Below are 21,675 nucleotides of genomic sequence, written 5' to 3'. Positions count from 1 at the left end.
TGCTTAAACTCATTTAGATCATCCTAACGAAGTGGGGCTGGGAGTGGTCTCATGAGCAGCTCCATTGGGAGTTTTAGGAGAAACAGAGACTCCCAAATTCAGGAATGACAATCATAGAATGGTTTGGGTTGGACGGGACCTTTAAAGGTCATCTAGTCCAACCTCGCTACAATGAGCAGGGGCATCTTCAACCAGAACAGGTTGCTCAGAGCCCTGTCCAACCTGACCTTCCATATTGCCAGGGATGGGGCATCCACCACCTCTCTGAGCAACCTGTTCCAGCACTTCACCACCCTCATTGTAAAAAATCTCTTCCTTATATCCAGTCTAAATCTGCCCTCCTTTAGTTTAAAACCATCACCCTTTGTCCTGTCACAGCAGGCCTTGCTAAACAGGTTGCCCCCATCTGTCCTATAATCCCCCTTAAAGTAATGAAAGCCCGCAATAAGGGCTCCCCTCAGACTTCTCCAGGATGAACAACCTCAACTCTCTCAGCCTCTCAGTCAGCAGAGGAGCTCCAGCCCTCGGATGATCTTTGTGGCCTTCCTCTGGACCCGCTCCAACAGGTCCATGTCCTTCCTGTGTTGGGGGCTAATCAATGAATGATTAGGAAAGATAAGTTCTAATGGCACACCTACATGGGAAGAGAGGGGCACTCAGTCTGCAGCCTAAAGGGAACCATACTGGACTAAGCATATTAGCATCACTGAGCAGTGGAACACACCTTACTGCATGAATTAACTGTGTTTTCAAAAAAACCCCCAGCATCTGAACCCAAGAAAACCTCTGAGATCAAACGCATGATTCCAATTTGTTGTGATATTCACCTATAAAGGTTGTTGAGGTGCTTGTAAGTAAACAGCAGAAGTACAAAACTCAGAAAACAGTTTTATTCCATTAAGGAATAAAATAAAAATGGACAAAGATTTAAAAAATGCAGAAGTTTATTAATTAAAGTCTACTTTGTTTGCTGAAGGAAACCCTATATCGCTCACTGTTTTTTGTTTGGGACAGTAAGGAAGATATAAAAGATAGTTTTTAATTGCATTTGCCAACTCTACTACCAGTATTTTGGGCATTTTTCTGTGCAATAAACATTAAAAATGTTTAATCTCTTAAGAGTATTTGTGTGAGACTAGCTCCAAGTAAACTGGAATGCTGCAGTGCTAGGAGTCATCCATGGCATGAAGGTACAGGCAGAGACCAGTGCACTTTCACAGGGGTGCCCCCCACACACATCCCCTTCTTCTCCCTTTCACCATCAGCACCTGAATGGAGTTCTGCAAGGCTCAAGCAACCAGACAGACATTACCATAGGTAAGAACCTGGGAATATTATTGCTGTGAAAAGTGCGGTGCTGGAGTCAGGATTAGTCAAGGAAGCATTATGGTTCATGTTCACAGCAATGCCATAAAATCATTGGAGTGGGGGGGTGTCCAGACCACAAAACAGGAACAGCCACAGCTCTGCCATTCTGCACAGATGTTGGCCTAAACTATTCTTAAAGCTCTTCAAAAAGCTCTTTAAGTTCCGTCATAATAGTTCATGTTTTATTGTACCGGACCATTCTCACTGGCCTTCTATGCAATCTCTCCAAGGGGTCCAAATTCCAGTGGGTCACTCGACTCTAGGTACAGTGCTCCAAATCCATCCAAGTATGGTGCCAAATATAATGAAGGAATGGTGTCTTGCAGAAAACTGTGCTTTACACTTCCCTCAATATTATTTGTATAGTTCTATTTTACCCATTGCTTTCCTTTCTGCATTTTGGCAATTCATTAGTCCTGCTTCTATACAGTACCTTATATTTATCCCCATCAAACTCCACTGTAGGGGTCATCGCTCCAATCTTCTTATAGTTAAGAATATTTTAATGGATATGGTAGTATCATTATCTTCAGTTGTTTTACTGGTAAATGCTTAAATTTTACAAACTGTAGTTGCGTTGATGAGGAGAAATAAAACAACTGAAGTTTAATAGTCTCAGTTGTGCAAACAGATGTTAGTTTTGAGAAGTGGTATTATTCCTCTATGGATTTTGTTTTAGAAATAAGCATAACACCATATTGTTATATTAAGGGAAAAAAATGTAAAACAAGTCACACATTTGTGTTTGAGATGCTAATTGCAAAAAAACACCAAAGATATTTCACAGTGATGTACCTACAGTATTCTCTACAAGGCACAGATAAGGGAAAAACACACCCAGGTTCTTTTCAGAGGTCAAGCTATATGTATTTTCCAGATATAAAAAATCAAATTATCCCCAATATTGGCCTCTAAATACTGTATATAAGATTTCTCATAACATAAATAACATATATAACCAGATGCACCAATAAGCAACATACACACACAAGTGAAAAAAACCCCAGTGCCACACATTCCTTATGCAGGTGAAGCATAAACAGACAAAACACCCCAACAAAACTCAGACCCAAAAAACAGATGTAAAGAAGTGAAAAGTGGCATAAGAGAAGAAAGTTGCTCCAGGTAAAAGTAACCCAAGATAAAAAGAATCATTTCTGCTTTGAACTATTATTTTATTACAATTCCTAGATAAGCAACACTTCAAGCCAAGAGCTGTTGCTGCTAACTGATATGGAGATTGCAGGACACAGTTAAAACCTACAAAAAAAGGTAAGGCAAGTCAAAGGGAGTTAATGGTTTGTAATGACAAATACATCTTTCACTAATCATAAAATGTTAAAAGACCTGGCCAACAATATTAGTACTCATAGCCCCAAGGATTAAAAGACTTTGGCTCACGGTTCACTAAAATCAAAATGTTAAAGAAAGGATTACCTCAGATGAACTTATAATTTATTCAAGGGAGGAATTTTTCTATATGCCAACCCTCACACCTGAATATAATTTGAACAGAACTCCTATATATTTTCAAAGTGTATAATGTCAGAAGAGCCATCATGAAAGGATGAAAACCAGGCAATCAAAATACCTGGATTCTGATTCACCGGTCATAATAAAAAATAAAAACCAAAACCAAACCAAAAATCCCAAAAAAACTCAAACACAAACTCCAACAAAAAAATTTGGAATGGAAGCCAATTACATAATTAGAATAAAATTATATTTGAAATTAAGAAAACACAGTTGCACTTTGATCCTTCCACCTGAGTGTATAGTAACTACAGTAACCTATGCTGAATATGGCATTGCATGCACAGATGCTTACACACAAAACAGGGACACAATTTCCCTGTACACAATAAATGGACCCTCTGTCAGTTGATGCTGTCAGGTAAGCAAAGCAGGATACTAATGTTTACCAAACTGATACACAGAAGAGAGACACCTTTAACAGAACAGGTTTGGCTAGTTTAAATGTTTCTTCCTTCAAAACAAAACCACTTCATTTTTTTTCCAGGTGGAGTTTGACTCAGTTCTTCCAAACTCTTACAAGAGAACAGCCACATCATCACCTTCCTCCTAATGTTTCCTTGTCCTTGTCTTCTCTCAGCAAAATCACAGTGAAAAAAGGAAATAAACCATCTTAGAACACACTCAGTTTTGGAAATCTAAGGATTCAGGCATAGGAAAAGGCATCTGGTTTCAACATTTGTGAATATGAGTGAAAAATCTATTCTAGAACATATACATTCTTAGATACAGAATCAGAAACGGGACTCTCAGGTGAATGATCAGAAACAGAAAAAAATTATGTTGGTCCTTTCTGCCTGTTAATGACTGCCAATTTTTCAGCCTTCTGGCTATGACAGAGAGTATTTTGTACTATACTCTCAGAAAATTCAATCGAAGTGTCTGAAAAAAACCACCTTATCCTAGTTGTTTGAGCAACTATGGTAAAGACTTTCCTCAGAGTGATTTTATTTTCAAGTTATTTCTTGTGCCAGTTGATAATGGGAATCAGTCTTCACATGTTAACTTTGTTCTTTTTCTGTTTTACTTCTCTTTTTAATACATAAATGCCAAAACAGTACATCTAATCTCAGTCAAACCAGACATAAATCCTACAGGGACTGGATTTCTTATGCATATTTGCTAGCGACCTGCTCTGAATGTGTCAGTATGTAGGACATAATGCATTTTGCCAGCTAAATTTCTATTTCTGGTTTGAAGGGTAATAACCTATAAGATATGGATCTGAAGCAGTCTTTAGAAGTATTATTTTCTGGAAAAGGGGAAAGAAGTCAAACAATATCTTAAAATACTAAGCAGAGAGTTCTGATCAAAGAAACATTAACATCACTGGCGTTAAAATTGCTGTGGCTGACTACACAGCTCAAGATTTGAGGACTTAAAGATGAAATGTGGATCTCTGTAGGGATTAGTTACCATTAAAATACTTTCATTTGTGTAATAGTGGTCTTGTTTAATATCTCATTACACAAAATAAGAAAACTTGCTGACCAATCTGTGTTACAATGCTTTTGATGGAAATAGGAAGACTTCCATGAGGAAAAAAAAAATTATTAAAAACCCCCCACTTTAAATAGACTGGAGGATAATATATACTTTTTTTTTAATTTAAAATTTAATAAAAAAGGCACAAGAAAAACTCCCTATGTGTCTCTGGGGGAGGGTGAAGGAGGAGACAACAGGTATCATCCTAAGACAGCAATTTGAGAGACCACCTAATCCCAAGAAAGTGGTAAAGAAGTTTTTGCTGAACTTTGGAGGCAACTGAGTAACAGAACTGGGTAAGAAGCTTCAAGAGGGTTAATTAACCATGTATTTGTACAAGCTCCTGGAGGGATAAATGTTCTTTCTAGAACACAGAGGAGTTTGCCAGAGGAATGGCTATTTCAGTCTTGTTTGATACTTATGGGGAGAATTAACTAAATATAAGGATGGAGATACAGAAGAAATTAATTAAAAACAGCAGACGTTACTAAACAAGGAGAAAACAGCAAACTAAAAAGCATGATTTCAAAAAGCAGTTCCAGTAATCTCAGATATCTAGATGAACAGGTCTCCTGGAAAGTTGATTTAAGGGGTAAGGGAGTGCAGGAAACTCAACAGTTAAGAAAATACACAACAGGTTATTCCAATGGACAAAAATGACAAAATGGAGACTTGGAAATCAATATGCCTGTATAAGCATACTGAAGAATTCACAGAATCCGAGGTTGGAAGGGACCTCAGGGGTCACCTAGTCCAACCTTTCTAGGAAGAGCACAGTCTAGACAAGGTGGCCCAGCACCCTGCCCAGACGACTCTTGAAGGTGTCCAACGTGGCCGAGTCAACCCCTTCCCTGGGGAGATTATTCCAATGGTGACTGTCCTCACAGTAAAAAATTCCCCTCTGGTGTCCAATTGGAATCTCCCCAAAAGCAACTTGTGTCCATTCCCCCTTGTCCTCTCCATGGGACTCCTTGTAAAAAGGGAGTCTCCATCTTCTTTGTAGCTGCCCCTTAAATACTGGTACATGGGGATGAGATCCCCTCTGAGCCTCCTTTTCTCAGGGCTGAACAAACACAGTTCTCCCAGCCTATCCTCCTATGGCAGCTTCCCAGTCCTTTGATCATCTCCGTGGCCCTTCTCTGGACCCCTCCCAGCCTGTCCACATCCTTTTTGTATAGCGGGGACCAGAACTGTACCCAGTACTCCAGGTGTGGCCTGACAGGCGCTGAGTAGAGCGGGATAATGACTATAGGCTACACTTGACCCTGTTATCCAGATCACTGAAAGGTATTGAAGAAATTGTGACCAATATCGATCCCTGGGGGACTCCACTAGTGACAGGTTGCCAGTTTGAGAAAGAGCTATTTACCACCACCCCTTGGGTGCGGCCTGTCAGCCAGTTCCCCACCCACTCCACAGACCACTTGTCTTGGCCAAAACGCATTAATTTCTCCAGGAGGAGGCCGTGGGGGACCATATCAAAGGCCTTGGAGAAGTCCAGGTAGACAATGTCCACCACCCGCCCCATGTCAACCAGGCAAGTCACTTTGTCTAGAAGGCCAGGGTGCTTTGACAAATGACTGGAGATGAGAAAAGAGAAAATGCTATTCAGTACCATAAATTTGCTGCAACACTGAAAATCAGAAAAAGTAGTTGTCAGTGGTTTATTGGCAAAAAAAGAGGACAATATTTTTAAACAGTATCTGGTGTGTGTTGTATAGAACTTGTTTTGTTCAATACTTTTAATTAGTGACAGATAGAGAAGAAAATACCGTTTTAAAATATGCAGTAAGCTAGAAGGGAATTAAAATATTCTGGCAAATAGGATCATAACTCAAAATCTCTTTGATAAACTGGAGATACTAGCCAGAAGAAATTCAGTTAATATAAATGTAAAATACTCCACTCAGGTATAAAAACAAATCAATCCCGCAAATGCAGATGGACCGGTAAGCAGAGAGGCTGAGGAAAAAATATTTAATCATTATACTGGACTATACATTAAACATAAAGCAGGTTAGAAAGTTGCTAAACTCCAGAATTTTTCAAAGATAGCTCTCATGTTCAAGTGAAGAGACAAGGGGACCAAATATTGAACATGAACAGATTTTCTCCAAAACATTAGCCTAATCTGCAATTCTGCAGGATCTACAGAAAAGTATAAATTCCAATAAAACTCCTCCTTTTTTCTTAATTAACTTTGTGACTGTTTTTTAATCCCTTCTGTTATTATTTTATTAATTCCTGTTCTTTCACATTAAACACTCAATTCATTAAAACATATAGGGGATTGGGTCCATGGCATTTTTCTGCCAAATAGCCTGCCTTGAAAATTGCATTTAGTTAATAAACAAGCACATTAGCCCTCTTCATGATGTAAGCATAGATTCTTAATTTTGCATTGTGCCTAATACTTGAAGAAGCACATTCCCTAGTAGATCTATTTTCAAATAATGTGTTTTACTTACAGAGAATGCCAAACAAGCTTTTGTGCCCCAACATGAGCTGCTAAAAACCATTGCAACTGTTTTTGGTATATTAACAAGTCTGCTATTTGCCTAAGCTGACAAATAAGGAAGGAGTACTGTGGATGGTGCTGAATTAACACCATCCTTTTAATTAAAAACTAGATTTCTTGTAAGTGTAAATGAAAATTAAAATAACATACTGACCCTGACAGGCTCCACAGTAATTAGTTCAAATCACTACTGGAAGCTATTCCTAATATAGCAATGAAATTTGCACAATAACTTTTTATTAAGACGATAAAATTGATGCACAGTAGTGACTTTATATCGTATTCTACTTTGCTATAAAATCTATTTTTAGCTAATTGACAAATTTGGATGGCAATTAATCACAAGCCTATTTACGACACAGTTTGCTCCCTTCCTGTTACAAGATGCATACGTCTAGAGAGGCCCATTACGCAAAGAAAACAAGAGCATTGTTCAACCATGCGAGCAAAGTCAAACCTATGCACAGAAGTGGACATTGTACAGCTGTTTTGACAACCCTACAACACTTTTGGGTGGATTTCCTGTGAAGGAGACACATAAAACTGGCAGGGCAGCCCACAGACGTGTGCTCAGCCGGCACCGTCAGGGCATGGGGGCACGTTCTGCTGCTGCACGGCTGCCTCCACTGCGGGCGTTCGTCCCCCCAGCCTGGCACAGCACCTGCCCATCGCTGAACAGGTTTTGACGCAAAGCAGAGGAAAATTTATGCTCTAAATAAAAACTGGTTAAGTCATCTGAAATACTTACTACCTTTACAGCTACACAAAATGTGACAACTAGATCTCATCATTAGTTCCCATACGCACAGAATCCTCAGTGCCAACTTACTCCTGCAGGAAACACACACTTCAGACTGAACTTTTGCAGGGACGACACCTCCAGTATCAGTGGATAAGTTTCTCCTTTATCCTTACTTTTCTAACTAAAATCAAATTAATCTAGATAATAGTTTAATAACCACATTTCAGAACAAGTGACAATATTAAAAAAAATCATATTGCTTTCCTGTTCCTCTGAGTGAAACTCAGAATTTCCTTTAAAAGATACTGTGACTGTATCTAAAATTATGAAAACCATCATTTCTACTGTAACGTTAGACAGTGTATGGGACAGTGAAGTCCTGTGGCTGGCAAGTGTTCTTAGGAGGGCATCCCAGCCCACATGCTACAATCAGCCCCCCGCAGCAGTCCTGCTTTCTCCACGTGAACAGAAATACCATTTTATCTGCCCTTATTGAAGAAGTTTCTATTAACCTTATTTCTTTTGAAGTTAAGCAGCAGACTAAAAGTTGAAAAAGAAGAAATCTGGTTTTCCTTTTGTAGCCTCTGACTAAAACCCAGATACATGGGGTGAGATACACTAGCTTTAAAATGCCAATTATCTGCAATCAGTAATGGAGGGAGGTAGTTACATTCAGTATTTTCTTATTGCCTTTGTTGAGTACTCCTGTTTGAAAGGCAAATAAAGCCTTTTAGAACTAGAAACTATAGGAAAGACACTATATTTAGGTTTAGAGCAAAATTTATTTTTACCTAAAGGGATCTAAGAGCCTTTTTTGTTTCATTTTTAGTTGTAACTAACTCCCCATTCACACTACAATAGAGGTGACGTAAGTTAAATATAAAAGAAATACACCCTCATACAGGCATCATTCATTACTTTCTAACAAAAAGTCAAATTATAAACAACTGTTTAAATAGTTTGTTTAAAAATATTTTTAGAAACAGCCATGTATGTTGTTAAAAAAATAGTGTAAAAATTACACATGCACACACACAGATGTACATAATTATGTATATGTACACAGAGAGCTGCAACTCAGCATGTTTAAGCAAGAACTGAGACACAGTTGCTTGTTACAGGAAAAAAATGCAGATGAATCAAGATTAAAACTGTAACACAATAATAGAAATCAAGATTAAAATAATCGTTTAAGTTAACTAAACTTTCTGTTTGCTGACTCGAAGCCATCTACTCTAGGTGTCTGGAGACACAGCAGTGGTACAACACCACAGCGTAGAGAGTTAGGGCGAGGAAGAACACCTGTGCGATTGCAGCACTAATGGGTCTTAAAACCTGGGTTTCTCTTAGCTCATGACTTAGATGATGCGAGTTCTCTGGAAGATGGGATGAAGCAGAAAAAAACCCCTTCAATTATTCCTAATTTCATGATAAACAAATCAAAGATAGAATTTTTCTGGGAAAAAAGTGTTAATATTCATCATTAATAAAATCATTTTGTAATACAGCACTGAAACATGGCTGGAAATTGAATTATGTTTTCTTCCTCTTCTCTGAGCCAATCATTTTAGTCGTAGTTTATTCAACTGACTTAATAATGAAAACAGCATAACTGAAAACTTCAGAAAAGACAGAGAGATCAAGTAAAAAAATGCTCAGTGATTGAAGATTATCGGGGTTGATGGTAAGTAATGGCAATGTACTTAGGGGGGAAAAAGTTCAAAGAATACAGTTTAAAGACTGAAAAGGAAAGTCCTAAACCAACACATGTTTCAACAGTGCAAAGAGCCTTATCAGTAATAGAAGCCATTAAATTGCAGAGGATAGTATCCTTTTATTATAGAACGATTTTTAAAATATACTGATATTAGAAAAAATATACATAAATACAGAATATAAATTGTATATATTAATATATTTTGGTCTCAGATAAAAAGTTTTAATATTTATATATTTAAACTTTATATCAGATAGACTGTTATTAATACTGCCACCCAAACTACTTAGAAAAGTCTTTATGAAAAGAATATATTCAGGAAGTAATGACAGTGCTGGAATAGACGTTTGGCATCTATCTCACCTTTCTGATATCATTTGAAGAATTATTTGAAGTCTACATAAGTCCAACTAAAACAGGACCAGCCCAGTGCTACACTCCCCTTTTTTTGTATGCCCTCCACAATGTCATCCAAGAGAACGCACTAGCTACTTTCAGTCAGGTCCTCTTTAATTCAATTCTTGAAGAATCAGCTTGTTCTAGGTTCTAGTTCAGAGTTTTCCCACCCACCAATCTTCCAACTGTACACGCTAAAACCAAGCACTGCCTAAAACACAATTATCACCATGCCACCAATTACATTTCATTAACCTAAAGAACCAGTGCAAGAAGACCAGGACTGTTGTTCTATCTTTCCAATCAAATTAACTATGCAAATAAGATGATCCTTATTTTCACAGTAGTAGTTTAAAATTTTGTAATAAATGATTCCTACATTTTCATAGAATAACAGAATCATGGAATAACAACTTGGAAGGGACCTCAAAGATCATCTGGTCCAACCTTTCTTGGCAAAAGCACATATTTTAATATGTATTTTAAGAAGCCTATTTTAATAGGCTCCATCCAGACACTGAACTGGCTTTCATAAACTTCCTAAAATGGTGTTGATTATAAAAGGTTCTTTGAAAGCATGTTACAATCAGCATATTCTAACCAGGAGGAAAACTCCGATATAAATCAAGATAGCTCTCTGCTACTTGATTTGGTTTGAAAAAAGGCTGCAGTTAAGGCTGTTATCCACTAAGTGGCATCGTCAACTCAAACACCTAAATTTGACAAAAAATAATCAGTACAGTCCATTTTACCTCCTACAAACAAATTGATGGAAAGCATTTTCCTTGGATGATTAATTTTATTCAGGTTTGTCAGAAATTTAGGCATCATTCCAAACAGTCATATGTACTAATAAACCAGCATTACCAATTTACTTTTCACATCAAGACATCTGTATGTTTAACAGAATGGTCAGGTTAGAAATAAAAGTATCAATACAGACATCTTAAACCAAGCAACCAAAGTATCAGAGTAATATGAATTATATGAAGTATAATAAAGAATTTTAAAAGTAGCTGGCGTTTCAGAAGTACTGTACATCAACAATTCTTGTATTTCCTGTTGTGAAGTGTGAAAGCACCGAAAGTCACACCAGATGTTTACTTCATTTAAAACACTTCAAAAAAGGTAAACCTAATAGATTAGGTAAACTGATGTTATGTGATGCTAGAAGGCATTTAAAAAATTACAATAATTGGGAGAGTAAGAAAATAAGGTGTTTCACTGATTATTGAACAATTTGTTTCCAAAATGCTATTTAAGGATTAATGACTGTAAATATAGGTTTTTTGAGAAATGCTTACTGGAACAAAGCACTTAGGAATGGTATAAATACAAGAAAAATGTGTTAGAACAGAACTTTCATTTTAAAATAGTCCATTCCCATCTGTGGGTGTTCCCTCTGCTCCCACACTCCTATTGTTCGTCCCTGGTCTTTTATCACTGTCAATTTGTACTTACATAAACAGACACTGAAAATAAGGTGCAAATCAGTATTATTGTGTAGAAGAGTACAGGAAAATGAAATGAGCAACTACTTCTGTCTCTTTGCCTCTTCAAAGCATATATGTTAAGCTTGTAAAATGTCCTATACATACACACAAAATTCTGAGCATACTGCAACGCTAGAAAGATCAAGACATTCCTTTTTTAAATTATTTTTTTCCCCTTGCTGGCCACAGAGGAACTGCATTAGGACATAGCCCTTTTTCCCTACATCCGCCAACAACAAACACTCGCTGCAAGTCAGCGACTCCTAAACCAAATTGTTTACAATTAACTCAAAAACCCATTAAAAAAATAGTTTCTTTGTTCCAGTTGGAAAGAGAGACAGCCAGATGTGTGGCTTGTTGATCTTGCTCTTTTCTGACCTCTGAGTGTAGGAAGAACTGCAGCTGAGGAAGGAAGTCAGGAAGTCGTTAATGAAGGTGAACACTGAAAAAAGTTTGCAATATTTTTCATGAAAGAAAAATATCTTTGAAAGAGTTTTTTGTTTAAAAAATAATACAAAGCCTTACTTTTTGCTATTGATGAAAAATTAAAGCCTTTTTTTCAGAAGTCAATAGAGTCTGTATCTTTGGCTACTTCTGAAAAATTCTACCTTTAATTTCATGGACTTCATGAAGTTTCACTGCTGTAATTAGCAAATGCCTCATCATTAACACCTGCTGGGAAACCATCCTCCTCTGAGGACGCAAAATTCAGGAAAAGCATTTTGATTTTAGGCTCTGAGTCATAGTCTACCACTACAGACCAAAACCAGGCCAAAAGCTGAATTTCAGATTGAGAGTGCACCCACTTCTTTGGAAAACACATCTGGCCAACAGTGCAAGGCAACGAACTGCAGTTACCACAGTACCTTTCTTCACACTTCTCCCTGAAACATGTGTACGCATTATATCTGTAAAACACCTGGCAATGAATTAACTAGTGATCTGTGTTGAAAACTTCATTACACGGTACTCCTTGTGACGCTACAGAACGTGCCTGTACAAGATATTCTGTGACCATAAAAAAGAACAATCTCTCAAAGACTGCAGGGTAACAGGCCCAAAACACCATCATCTTGTTTCTGAACTTTTAATTATTTTCTAAACAGTGTCTAAAGTGCATTCTGAATTTCTATGACCACACTGCTCCTCATTTTATCATGGTAACTGAAAAGTTAGTAAAAGTTACCAAACGTGAGGACACATTTGCATGTGAAGTACAAATTGACTCCAAAGATACAGCTTTAGATATTAATTCTAGCACCTAAGCATCAATCCGGATTCCTTATGCAGTTAGCAAAGCTTCCCCAAATGTAGTACAGGCATCCAACTCAATTGTCAGAATTAGGTTAAACGTTTGATGTTGCTCTCCCTGCATTGCTATCTTCATCTTAACAGCTCACACTAGTTCTGGTAGAAAATGATGCCTAATTCTTGTCAACAGGCTGCTATTTTAAGAGCATACTTACCATCTGAAGACCTGAATATCACCATCAATCTTTCAGCTTACGTTTACTATCATATTTTTTAATTAAGAAATTTCCCTATGTATTCTTAGAAAACAGAAAATTGAAAATGAAAACTAGTTTATTCTCTTCCCACCCCACATTCTCCTGCCCGCTAAGGTCATTTAAAAACCAACATTAATAGAACACCATACAAATGCATATGTACGCACAAAACCGTTTCTGCAAACGGTTATGCAAATATTGAATCTGATAAGAAAATTCAAATTCTGGAGAATTAAAACAATATTTCACGCCATACAGTCCAAGACAGTTGTAAGGATACTGATAACTTTAAAAATGGGCTAAGAGATTCAAACTTTCTCTTTGCACTAAGAGAAACGAAAAACAGTATCATGTAAGACTCAGCACAGCTCGAACAGATCACAGCTATGAGCACAAATAATTGCTTCTGCTGTATTAGTATTTACAAATTATCGGCTTGCCACTGTCATATTAAGACTTACTTTTCAGAACTCTTTATTTTAGAAAAAAATATTTTAGATGCTTCTACAGGCCATATTTTGTCATAGTCTTCTGAAAGAGTCAATCTTTAAGGTCATTAAAGGCATGTTTAAGGGTTTCATTTTGAAAAAATACTTTTTCTTCATATCTGTAAAAGGTCTTTAATAGCAAACAGAACTTCAAAAATACATCAGGTAAAAAAAATTACTAAAGGAAAATTCCTACCAGTTGTAGTTCCTAATAGTTTATTATTTCCTACCAATGAAAAAGCAGCAGTGAACTACACTGTAGTAATAGTAACTTTCTATGGACTAAATTTAAAAGAACCCATAATTTAGCAAATCCCTTTTCCTCATTTCACACTCCTTGTTTCTCATAAGTTCTTGTTTCTTCTGACATGTGAGAGTGTTCGTCTCCATGCCCACCATTTTTCCTTTTATTCTTCCTTTGCACTCTAGTTGTCCTGTCTCTAAGATTTCCCTTCAGCTCATCTCAGTCCCCCCACTAGCATGGATAAGCCCATCCAGAGCATTCATTTCTGAGACCCTCTCCAGCTCAGATCATCCTCCATTGGAAAAGTAGAATGGGCCTTAAATTTTATTTGAAATGCTGTCTTTATAATATTTAATAGGTATGTCATATACATAATTCCTATTTTAAATCCCATATGACTGTAACAAAAACAGAAGGCTGGAAGGCCTTTTAAAGGAGGAAAAAGTATAAAAATAAAATACACAAAGCAGCTTCACTGGTGAAGTATACAGTCCTTACAACTCTCACATCAGTAGTTTACAAGGGAGAGAATAATCTCCTACACTGCAGAAGTTGTCAAAGCTATGATTATAGCCTTTAACCTTAATAAGTGTCTCCTTCCACCCCTCACATCCACCTCCTCCCTTGGACCTGGGTTTGTTCGCCCATCCAGTGGAACGAAAGAGGAATACTGCTGTCTTTCAACTACGCCAGTTCCATGTCCACTAGACTTTTTTGTGGCCTTAAATCATTGTATCTCCACACCTTCCAAACTCCTCTGTAGGTGGCTTTATTTCTTTTGAACAAACATCCACATGATTAGCAAACACCACTACTTCTATAGACTGCCACCGAGATGCCTGGGTTCACTTGGGTACTGCAAACCTGCTTTGATAGAAAGCCAGTCAGCTGCTGCTGTGTTGGGCTTGTTTTCACCTGCAACAAATTGAAGTTTTTGTGGTCATTTGCCCACAGCATTGTTTGTTGGATGCCTTTCATGGCAGCTGAATTAATGATAGCATTCGCTGTTACTCACATAGGGTTAGCTTAAAGAGTCCTCTCCATACCCGATGGCTTCCATCTCTCCGAGAAACCGTCGGATTGAAGCTACCATCTCACACAGTCTAACTTCCCACAACAAAGTCAGATTTTACTCCCCTTCAGATTTTAAGTGTTACATGCTGCAACCGCCCAGCTCAAATGTCACGTCTCCTTCACGTTTCCCAGCAGTCCAGAAAGGGCTGGAAAAGAGCAGCGTGTTTGGGTCAGAACCACTAGAAATGTCTGTGACTTGTAGCCTCAGAGCTGTGGCACAATGCTGACCACAACTGGGCCGCATGTGAACCATGACATGGAGATCTCCCTTCTGTTCTTTATAATCTATGTGGTAAACACGAGTGGCCAAATTGGCACGACCTCTGGTATTTCACTATGAAGAAAGTGGTAATCTTCAGTGACAGATACTCTTGTAATTACATCTACGGATCAGAGTCTTCCAGCTCTTCTCTGTCACCCTCTGCTTCCTCCTCGGATATTGAAGTCTCTGGCTGGTCACAACCCTTTCATAGTCTTCCTCATGTATCAAACCTTTCCGTCATGCAGAGAGAATTGAGATGTTTAAAGCCAATACAACAATTTTTTGCTGCAAGTACTGGCATTGATTTCCTTGTGTCAACACCAGTACTTGTTCTGAGTCCACAGTGATCTGATGCAGAGGTCTAAACTGCCAGAAAATTAATCCTCCGAGAAGCCTTTGCAATCCTGTAGATTTTCAGCAGCAAATTCCCTAAAGCAGCATATTCCAGATGAGTACAAGTGTTGATGCAACAGAAGGGGCAGACAGAACTGAAGTACCATGTCGAATGGCAACAAGCTAATAAAAAAACTGCATACTTCATCATAAAATTAAACCCATACGTAGATAGACCATGCAGAGTTGCTGATGCGGTTTGTCTCCAGGAATACAAACATTTAGGACAATTGGATTGTTATAATTTAATAATCTCAGATAACATTGGACATAAACATGAAGTCCAGTATATTCCAGCTTTCTCACAATTCATATACAAAAGAAAAAGGGTACTTAAACACTTGGTTATATCTTACCTAGAAATACAGTGGTTCCAATTCACATTCAAAAATCCAGAAAGGTGGTGCTGAACATTCAACGTACGTCCGTCACGAAAAACATTCAAGGTTACACTTGGGATCACTGTGCTTTTCCCTCTCTCAATTTTCAGGTGAAACTTTCTAGCTTAAAAGGAAATATACCAGATTATATCTGTGGAATGCTGAAATTATTCTTTTAAAAGTAAAATTTGGAACTTCTAAAAACTTTTAAAGTAATACCATTCAAAAATGCTGCTGGGTTGAAATGCTCAGCTACTTAAACTGAGTTTTTATCCCATATAATTCTGCAAAACAGATTCAATTTAATTTGGATTTTATAATGAGCTGTTACCAAGACTGGTACAGCCCAATGAAAATAATATTCACTGGTACTCTTATTAATTATATTAAGAATTAAACAAACAATAACGAAATCATGAAAATGTGAACCCATTTCCAAAATATTTGGCAATTTATTGTAATGGCTACGTTTATTTAAAACAATATTTACATTGAAAAAGGTCTTGTAGAAGCAGTTCTAAGATCTGAATCATCCAATCTTTTGAAACTACCAAAATAAAGAATGTAATCGTTTCATTCTGCAGATGTGGGGGGAGGCTGGAAGAAAAACAAGGGGACCAGGTCCTTTATAAGGATTTTTAGGGACAGCTATTCTTAAGGTATGGCTTTTATGTCACTTTTTCAACTCTCTAAATAAAAGAACCTACAGCAACACAAGTTTGTTCCCAGACAAAGGTGAAGTCAACTTAAGGAAAAGAAATCCACTACAGAAAATCTTGGAAGTGAACTTCCTTTCCAACCATAACCTGAACAATGCTAATATAACTCCACAAACGTTTCTTTCCAAATATTCTGGTTCACTATCCTCACGACTACAGAAAAGCACAGGTCAAGTCATCAGGTCCATAAATCAGCTGAATTAAGTTTTGGCTTTGAAAAATGCATGGCTGTGTTTCTGCAGCTATATTTATAAAGATATGACTGAAGACTAGTTCTAATCTAACAATGGATTTTTATTAATTTAATTTCAAAATAATAAGAGTGTTTTATTGCTGCCTAAAGAGGAATTATGGTTTGAAACTCGGGGGTGGTTCAATGCAGCTTTTTTTTTTTCCTCTAAAAATATGTTCCTTAGTGCAAATTATAACCATTCATTATAAAAGTAGATTAAATTAAATCAGAAAGTAACACTATTTTTTCAAGTAGGGCACCCACATAGGGAACTAATTAGGAATAGTTCCTCTGTGTAAACAAACCTTTGTACCAATTAGTAGCTGGTCAAGTCAGGGAACTCCCTTTCTCTAGGGGAAAAAAGTCTATTTTCAGCATTGGTTTATTTTGCTGCTGGCTGGAAATTCTCCCCAGTTCTGTAGCAGCAGAGGGTGTTTAGAACTTATATTTCAGAGAGTTTGATGGGAACCTCATCAAGATTTGTAGAGGGGGACAAAAAATAAAAAAGGCAGTGTAAGGCTTAAAAAAAAAAACCAAACAAAAAAAAACCACCACCCAAACCAAACAGAATTAGGACTTCAAAAGGGATGAGAACAAATCCTGCTCTCTGCCTAGGCCAGTTCGGTCCCAAGGGTTTACATAGACCAGAACAATAACAGTGAAGTGATTCAAAACAAACAGTGGAGTAAATGAAAAAAGTACATGGGAAGAAGAATTCTCAGTTGTTGTTCTATAATAAGAAATACAAACAAATAAAAACCTCAAGGCAAGAACACTATGCCTAGATAGGATTCTGAGAGTGCCAGTTAAGTCCAACAGTTAAACTACATAACGGGATGCTATTCAACAGAGGCTGAGCCTTTATCATTTATGTGCTAGACAGATGTTCTGTGCAAGACAAAGTACCGGAGTTGACTCTGACTCTTACCTTGTTGAAGATAATCCAGAGCTTTCCTGATAATTAGACAGAGGCTGCAATCTGTGGATTTTAGAATTTGTTTAAAGGAATTGTTATTAATGAAACAGTATTAATTACTAAGTAAAAATCACAAAAGTTACTTAAATGTTTTCAAAACACAGTAGTTTCCCCCACGCCCTCCCTTTTTAAAGGAAAAACACAATCAGTACTGCCGCAGGGCATCTTCTACTGCGCATTACGCCCAGAGCAAAAGGTCAATTAATCCCATAGCAGAATGCATCAGGACAGTGAACTACTGTTACTGTGTTTAGGACACTTGGTTAACTCTGGAGGGTGATACAGCTTACATGGGAAAGAAGCTGGGAAGGAGGCGTCAGGGAACGTGCAAAGCAGGAACACTGGACAGGGAAAGGACTGGAAGCACCTCACAGAACCCAGAAAACCACCATTTCCTACGGAGCAGTGATGTAGTAAGAGGCAACTTCTGACCCTCCAGCCCTACTGAGCTGCAGAAACCAGCTCTAGATACCGTTGTTTTCTACAGCATTTACTGGTTGAAGACACATGAAAACGTGATCTCTTCCCTCCTGACCCAACAAAAAAATGCCAAGTCTGAAGGACTTAGGAACCCCAGCACTAATTAAACAAGCATCCATGAGAAAGTTTCGAAGGGGCATCCCACTTATCGGGCCACATTAACTCCCAAGCTACCAAGTGTTTAGGTATTTTTCCAAACTTCATGTAATTAAGGTTAACTGGAAAGAGTGGTTAAGCAACAATGTAGCAAGATTCATGTTAAACAGAAACTAAAGCAGATTTACTACCAGGAATGAGAAAAAGTGAAGGTGGTAGAACAGAATGGATGAAAATTATGAGAAAGGATTAAGAGGTGGGAAGGAGACTGGGAAGAACAGAAATGTAAACAGTGCAGGTAAAGAAAGAGGACTGTGAAATCTGGATTATAGTCAGAAATAAAAAAGGTGGAATTTAGCTTTCAAAGGGCAAGTCTAGGAGACACTATACTGACATAACATCAACTGGCTTTGAAGGAATGTCACGACATGAAAAAAAGACCTGAAATCAGTTTGTGAAAGGGGAGGAAAGTATTTGTTAGTTAAACAACTTAAATCAATTAATCAATTAAAAAGTCTCATACCAAAGCAGGTACCTGCAGAATTATATTTATAGGAGACATGATTTGATCAATTTATTTGATACACTCCAGGAGTTCATCAATGTAAAAAGATCAGAAGTTTTTAGTCACTGAAGCCACAGGCAACAGTTTAATTAAATTCACGACCCACTATCATAAGAAAGAAAACAGAAGTAAAAAGATCTTAGTAAGGGAAAAGGTATTAAATTTCTGCTTTTTTCTAGAAGTATTAAATGGAAATATGACTACATAGATCATAACGTGAGAGCGAAGAACTACTACATTCCTTTTAAATGCACAGGACATGTCTCACCAAATTCTACAGAAGTATTCAAAGAGAAACATTTCTTCAGGAAAATTAATTAATTATAGAACAAGACTTTTAGGTTTAACTATGGTAAAAGATTGCCGGAAACCTTTAAACCAATTGCAAGTGGGACAGAAAAAAATCCAGGCTAAAACTCTGCGGAATAAAAATAAAAGAATGCTGTAAGAAATGAAACAGCATTTAAGTTGTAAAGTAGATGCAAGAACAGAAAATAAATATAATTTGACAGAAAGTTTAGAATTTGTATATTGCAAAACAAGACAACTGGATTATTTTTAAAAACTGTATGTTCATCAGTTTTGAGATCTAATATAGACCAAAAGAAAGATAAATGAGAATTTTCTTGAATGTCAGCCTCACCTCCATCCCCAGAAAGGCGATGGAGCAGTTCATCCTGGAGGTCATCTCCAGGCATGTAGAGGACAAGAATGTTATCAGAAACAGTTAACATGGATTCATCAAGAGAAGATCATGCTTGACCAACCTGATAGCCTTCTATGATGATGTGACTGGCTCAGTCAATGAAGGGAGAGCGGTGGATGTTTACCTTGACTTCAGTAAGGCATTCAACCATGTCTCCCATAGCATTTTTACAGGCAAGCTAAGGAAGTGTGGGTTGGATGAGTGGACAGTGAGGTAGAGAGATAACAGGCTGAACAGCAGCACTCAGAGGGTCACGATCAACAGAGCAGAGTCTGGTTGGAGGCCTGTCACTAGTGGTGTTCCCCAGGGGTCTGTGCTCGGTCCAGTCCTGTTCAACATACTCATCAATGACCTAGATGATGGGATAGAGTGTAACCTCAGCAAGTTCACTGATGACACCAAGCTGGGAGGAGTGGCTGATACACCGGAAGGCTGTGCTGCCATCCAGCAAGACCTGGACAACCTGGAGAGCTGGGCCCAGGGGAACCTCATGAAATTCAACAAGAGCAAGTGCAAGGTCCTGCACCTGGGGAGGAACAACCCCATGCACCAGTACAGGCTGGGGGCTGAACTACTGGAAAGCAGCTCCGCTGAGAAGGACCTGGGAGTGCTGGTGGACAACAAGCTGACCATGAGCCAGCACCGTGCCCTTGTGGCCAAGAAGGCCAAGGATATCCTGGGATGCATTAAAAGGAGTGTGGCCAGCAGATCAAGAGAGGTTATCCTCCCCCTCTACTGTGCCCTAGTGAGGCCACATTTAGAGTATTGTGTCCAGTTTTGGGCCCCCAGTTTAAGAAAGATGTGGAACTGCTTGAGCAAGTCCAGCAGAGAGCTACCAAGATGCTCAGGGGACTGGAGCATCTCCCTTATGAGGAAAGGCTGAGAGACTTGGGTTTGTTTAGCCTGGAGAAGAGAAGACTGAGGGGGCAATTTCATCAATACTTATAAATATCTAAAGGGAGGGTGTCAGGAATGTGGGACTGGACTCTTTTCAGTAGTACCCAATGACAGGACAAGGGGCAATGGGCACAAACTGGAACACAGGAAGGTCCACAGGAAGGTCCACCTCAATGTGAGACAAAACTTCTTTCCTGTGCGGGTGCCAGAGCAGCGGCACAGGCTGCCCAGGGAGGCTGTGGAGTCCCTTCCCTAGAGACATTCAAAACCTGCCTGGACGCGTTCCTGTGCCCCCTGCTCTGGGTGTGCCTGCTCAAGCAGGGGGGTTGGACAAGAGGTCCTTTCCAAGTCTTACCATTCTGTGATTCTGTGAATTACATTTATAATTTCCATATTTTTATGTTAAACTTGTTTGTTCTGTTACGTAAGTTGCCTTATTTGGAGAAAATTAACAGGGCTGGCAACAATAAGATCTCATGTAGAGATGAAAAACATACAAAAAGTTTACAGACTGTGGCTGGGAAACAGACTATAACACATTTACTTTGGAAGTCCAAACACATTTTTATATAAAAACCCCTAAATTTTGGGAACAACAACAAAAAAAACCAAGCCAGCAACTATTAAGGAGTATCTCCTGTTCAGCTGAATCATGAAATTACAAAAACTCTGCAACTTACACAGAATAGCTATACTAAGCACAACTTCAGTAGTAGCTAGCACTGAATGAGATTTTTAACAAAATAGACATTATATTCTGCAAGTTTGCTTTTTAACCTTTTTAAAAAATTTACCCTGGATATCAAATTTCTTTCAGTCTAAAACAGAAACAAACTATAACAATCTCAAATGGGATATAAAAATTGCATCAGTCCAATTTGTAGAGTTTATATGACAAAGGTGTATGAAGTAGGCATTAGAAAAGGACTGCAAACAGATGCCAGGAAACACTTCTTGTTCAGCAAGCAACTACTGCATGGAACAGCCTGCAAGGCAAGTTCACTGAGGCAAGGTGTTCGGACTGAGAGAAATGCCAATGAATGGGAAAGCAAGGGCCATGGGAGAGAAAGAAGATTGACTACTCTGAGTGGAAGAGCTTCACATTTCCAGTTTCAGGTCTTTAAACCAGAATATTCCTTTAGAAGTGGAGATAAACAGTCCAAGATTGATATCAGAGTCTTCCATAGGAAAGCCGGGGGGAATCAAGAGGGACAATGCTTTAATATGCTTATAAAATAACTAAATATCAAGACACTCCTTACAACACTCTCACCTAAACACGGGGTGAAGAAACGGGTTTATGAGCAACCATTTTTCTCCCGGGGAGAATTTGTGAGTTGAGAAGAAAGGAAAGTCATCATTTCTTAAACACCAGCACGTTAAAACTGGACAGAAACAAAGGG

General features: G+C 38.2%; 1 protein-coding gene across 13 annotated transcripts in view; it reads right to left on the bottom strand.

Annotated features, from left to right (window-relative positions):
* CYRIA (CYFIP related Rac1 interactor A) overlaps positions 1 to 21,675 on the bottom strand; it is a 61,032-nt gene that overhangs the window by 24,457 nt on the left and 14,900 nt on the right. For 6 of the 13 annotated variants that reach the window (XR_012659492.1, XR_012659491.1, XM_075086767.1 and 3 more), the window contains exons 2-3: positions 17,481 to 17,531; positions 15,578 to 15,725 (exon numbers count right to left, since the gene is read on the bottom strand). The exons of 3 other annotated variants lie outside the window; for them this stretch is intronic. The gene's annotated coding sequence lies outside the window, so the exon portion shown is untranslated. Of the gene's footprint in view, positions 1 to 15,577; positions 15,726 to 17,480; positions 17,532 to 21,675 lie in introns of those variants that run through there. 4 more of the 13 variants (XM_075086773.1, XM_075086769.1, XM_075086766.1 and 1 more) reach the window with 2 other exon arrangements.

The sequence above is a fragment of the Phalacrocorax aristotelis genome, chromosome 3 (assembly GCF_949628215.1).
Source record: "Phalacrocorax aristotelis chromosome 3, bGulAri2.1, whole genome shotgun sequence".
Classification (NCBI taxonomy): domain Eukaryota; kingdom Metazoa; phylum Chordata; class Aves; order Suliformes; family Phalacrocoracidae; genus Phalacrocorax; species Phalacrocorax aristotelis.
The sequence above is the reverse complement of the archived record's forward strand: the minus strand, read 5'-3'. Positions and strand labels throughout refer to the sequence as shown.